The sequence below is a fragment of the Apaloderma vittatum genome, unplaced genomic scaffold (assembly GCF_000703405.1).
Source record: "Apaloderma vittatum isolate BGI_N311 unplaced genomic scaffold, ASM70340v1 scaffold10433, whole genome shotgun sequence".
Lineage (NCBI taxonomy): Eukaryota > Metazoa > Chordata > Aves > Trogoniformes > Trogonidae > Apaloderma > Apaloderma vittatum.
In genome coordinates, this window is record NW_009707524.1 from 1 (window position 1) to 5,199 (window position 5,199).

Consider the following 5,199-nt stretch of genomic DNA (forward strand, 5'->3'; position numbering starts at 1 on the left):
GCACCCCGGGGTGTGCTGTCCCGGCAGACACACGTGCGTGTGTTTGAAGGGTGGCATTTTAGCTGGATTAATAACGTGATTAGGAGCTCACAAACCTCACTGTAGATCGCCTGCGTGCATAAGGCCAAACTTCCAAAATTGAGAGTTAAAAGAGCTAATGCATACTATTACAGAAAAAAGCCCATTCTTTACGTTTCTGATCAAGCACCTTTTTGAAGCTGTTAGCCTTTCCAGCCTTCTTTCCTAGTCTAAGATACAGACATAATTCCCTCCTCTGTAAAAGGAAAAACCAACAAAAATAACCCCTAACAGCCCAGTTCTGTTTGCATGGCAATCGGTGAGCAGGACACGTAGAGCATGGCCTTAGGAACAGTGCAATTTCAGCATCTGAAACCACGCAACAGAGGAAAAACCTCTAACCCTTATTGGCTCAGTGAATTCCCTTGTTCTAAAAGTTTTCTCCAGGTGTGCAACTTCATCCTGAATTCCGGTAATTAACGACTAGGGTACATCATCACAATGCTTTCATGGGCAAAATTAAAATCTGAAAATGACAAGACCAGTATTTCATTGATTAACAACTACTATATAACAACTTATACATTAATGTTGGATTAATTCAGTTATTGTAGGAATTTAAATGACAGGAATAACTAAGGAATTGTTGGGTACCAATACCGTAATTAAAGAATTAAATCTTTCTGAATAACATTCAAGCAGCTGCAGAACTGAAGGAATGCTGCAGTCAGTTACACAAATGCGCAATTTGATGGGCCACAGGAGGTGCTCAGTGGAAAGTTCTTTGCTTCCAGCTCCCTGCTTCTCCAAACTAGCTCCTTTTCTAACAGCAAATTAGTGGCCTCTTTCTATTTCCATGCATTCTTATTTTAGGGCAACTTTATTTGTGGTAGCAGCTACACCTAATGCTCTGTCTTCCAAAGAGCATAATGAACTCTGAAAGGAGGATTTATCTGAAGGTACTGACGCTTTTGTTCTTGCTGCTTCTTCATAGCTGTGAAGTATTCCTTGAAGCTTTTTTTGTCGATCTCCATTTTGTTAAAAGCCGTTTCCCCTTTTCTACTCAGAAGACATCTGAAGTACAAACTCTAAACTTTGTCTCCTACGAAGACGTAGGAGGTTTCACTTGAGTATGTGATAGAGCTGCACACCTCTGCTCTTGCAGGAGGCAAGAGCAGCCCGTTCAGGCCCTTTGTTGCACTACTGCATCTTCCGTGGCACGTGCAGAGTTTGTGCCCCTGCAGTAGCTGCTACCTTTTTAATGCGGTTCTCATAAATGCTGCAAACTCCGAATTAAATTAAAATTATGATGGTCTCGTAAAAGTAGATTTGTTTTCTTCTGGACCAATTACTAAATTACTTCCAACAGGCTGGAGTGCTGGAAGTACTTGGCTCTCTTCCTCCGCTGATGTATACCAAAGTAAACACACATTTAAATCAACTTACATCCTTGGATTTTTAGTGCTCCTCTCCAAAGGCATTAATCTCCCATGATCAATGAGGGATTTTTGCTGACTGCTGTCTAACCTCTTGCAGCACAGTGGTATACTTTAGGACTATGGATAAGGCACAATCTGTGGAGTCATCTTGTGGTCAGGTGCTCCTACCCTGCAGAGAGCTGCAAAAAGATATTTGCTGAATCACCCTGGCTTGATTTAAACACCCAGCCTAGCATGCAAGTGCTCCGAGAGCCAAAACTTGAGAGGAGGGATTATGGCAGAGCTGCTGAACAGATGCACTAGACACTGGAGAGAAAGTTTAAGCTGAGATCCGTAACTGGCACTGAAATGTCTGTGTCTTCTGCCCTTGGGTGGTATTAATGGAAACTGGTTTCACGTAGCGAGATGCCAGACATTCACAGCCTAATTTGAGAGATAAGACTTAGTTCGTCAATGACTTTTTCTGGAGGGGGAAGAAGAACTTTGATCATTGCTAAGTGGAGTCTCAGTACCAAATAGCTAATATGCTTCTTAATTAATTTGTTCTGTCTCAGGAGACACATTAAGTACTATGCAGATAGTTCAGCGTCCTGTATAGAAACTGTTGTGTGAGATCACAGAGAGGAGTAATGATTCCCCTCTGTATCTTTGTGGTAGAAATTGTGTAATTAAAGAGGCTGTTAAAGTTAGCCCAACAACTACCACCACCTGAAAATTCTTAAAACACAGAAAAAGAAGATGAGGATATGTACTGTACATGGCTGAGATTTATTTGTTTATTTGCACACTTACAGTATCTCAGAGGTTTCCTGGAAAAGCAGAGAGCAAATACAAACATTAGGATAAAGAGGTCAAAGAGAGTCTCATAAATGTAATTAGGCACTCAATACTTTGAAGTCTTTGAAAAGACCAGCGGTAACAAGACTAGACTGAACAATTCACAGATTTTTATTACCACTCTCTGAACAAACTGAGTGATGGAGGAACTTGCTCTCTTTAGTGGAGGAGTATTCACATTTGACATTAACACGAATATTCACATTAGAAAGGCTGAAAGGCACGCTCTGAGCAACAAAGACAGAAACAAAATTTGCTGCTGTCAAGTTTGGCCTTCAGCCAAGGGTGAAGTTAAAAACAGAAACACCTTGCCTTGCCATCTCTGAATAAATGCTTTGATAAGTAGGAAATAAAAAGCTCCATGTTGTGCAGACCGACGCAAGATCTGTGTTCCAGAAAATTAAAATACTAAAAAATTCCAAGATTTTGCTATGGGGATTTTCATTTTCATAATGCCTAGAAAATCACATTCCAGACTGGCTTCCCCGAGCATGAGTATGCATAAATGCACATTTTAAAATAAAACAAAACTTAAAATTCCATGGAGTCTGTCCTCTCCCTTTTTTTTGCTGAGAGGGCCAGCTGACTAAGACACTGAATGCAGACTGCTGCTGTTGCATTCCCTTCTCCTGGCTGCCAGGTCACTCTAACTTCAGCAAGTGCAGCAGAATTCACTGAAGTGCCACCTTGATGGACTGCCAGGGAAGAGGTAGTGTCGTGCTCTGGGTTTCAGTGATCAAACATCAATTGGCACACCTTCACCAGAAAAGTCATCCCAAACGGTGTGCATCCAAGCGTGGCTGCGGCATTTTTTGTTTGCTATCAAGTTTTCCTTCACCAGTACTCTATGAAAACTGTTTTGAGTTGGTTTTTTTGCTAAATTGTCGTTGCAGAGAGGATAGAAGTAACTTACATGCAGTACCTCTGGAGCTTGGGGGCGGGGTTTGTTACAAATTCTAGACCAAATCTATTTTTCTGACTCTTTGCCAGGGTTATTGTTTTTATTATCCTGCTGCTTTTGGAAAGAAGGGAACTCAAAATACGGGCAAAACTCTGATTTGATTTGGAGAGAATAGATTAACTTCGTGTTTGTGTAACAAGGTAAAAAATATTTTAGCAGCTTCTTTGCAGGAGGAGCTGCCAATTTGTGTGCTTTTTGTTTTTTTTAATAGAAAACACTTAGGCCTGTCAACTGGCTCACAGATGCTTCACGAAGCAGACATTTTCCTTCCTGACAGTGCTGACATCCAAGGACAGCTGCAACAGACAGGAAGAGAAAATTGCAGCTGGAAGACCAGTTCAAGTACAGGGGGGAAAAGGTATGGGAAGGATTTGAGGGCTTTATTGCTGGAGGAGTCAAATGACAAGCTTGGCTGAAGAAGGCAACTTTGAAAATGCCTGAACTAGATAGCAAAGCACTACAAAAAGCAGGGAAGAGTAAGTAGCTGCGTGGAAGAACAATGACCAGCCAAGATACAAGGTGAGCCCAAAATGGAGAGGCTCTGATCCTTATGATGTGTACGAAAAGAATCCTGTTGATTTGAGGAGACCTTTGATTGTGTTCAAAGAGAATTCAAAGACAGGAATGATGTTCTGCTGCAGTAGTAGAAGAGAAGGGTAACTTTAGGAGCACTGATGGTTCAGATAAGGATTCTTTCATATCATCAGTTTAAAAAAATCAAATTGACAAGCAGACAAAATGCAAAAATGCGGACGCGTGAGCTAAATTATTTTGGTGGTAGAATAAGACCTTAATGGGGCAGTGAGTACAGCTGAGACCCTTATCTGACATGACTATGAATTTTAAAAAAGCACTGAGCTGAGAAAGTTGAAGCGAGTTAAAATCTAGAACGGTATAAAAATGCAGCTGATTCTCTTCTGTTCACAGGCCCTCATCGCTACGGCTGGCTGTTTGAAGCACCAACTGCACAGTTTAAACATACATTTATACACCTAATTAGAAATTAGTAGAATATTCAAATATGAATTAAAAATTAATTATATTAGTAATAGCAGGCTAAAGGAGAAGCCTTGATTGTGGAATAAGGATAAGCTCTATAGTCTGCCCACTATACAAAGGTCACATACAGCTTGTACTTCATAACAGATTTTATTTTCCGCATCAAATACGTGTGCTTTATTGACCTTAACATTATGTATGTTTTCAAAGGCAAATACATATAAACTAGAAAAAACCCCCAAGAAACTACTAGACCTTTCTGTTACTCCAAGTATGTTCATTCCTCAGAACAAGGGACATAAAGCAAAGATGTTTTAACTTTTAATTAAGGAAAGGAACATAGACATAATAGTTACAGCACGAACCTAAGACGTAAGAGAACAGATGTCACACTTGCTGCAAGTCACCTTGAGGCTTAAGAATACTTGATGAACTTAGTTCTGCATATCATATATGATATCTATCATATATATTGTGAAGCGGACAAGGTATTTCTTAGGATTTCATGAACTTTAGTTCACTTAGTAGCTACTGCCAGTGAAATGCATTATTAGGCAACAGAGAATTGTCCTTGCAGACACAATGTGACCATACTACATCACAAAGATTATTAATTTGGGGTTAAATTGTCATGTTAAAAACAGCAGTCTTGAATAATGACCAATACATAGCTTTATTTCTTAACTGCAAACCAACCCACAAACTGTATCTCAGTTAGAAACCCTCTGTTAATTCCCCACAGCTCTGAACAGGTAATTAAGGACCAAGTCCTTTGGGTAATCAGGTACTTTGGCAGTGCTCCTGTTTCCTTGGAGGGGTAGCTCCAGAAACACACCCCCCATTAGCCCTTCGTGTGTTTCCCGCCCGTTTGTTCAATGTAGGTGCATTTGCCTTGTACTCACCCACTTGACTGCAACGGCAGGGTGAGCAAAGATGATGATCTCT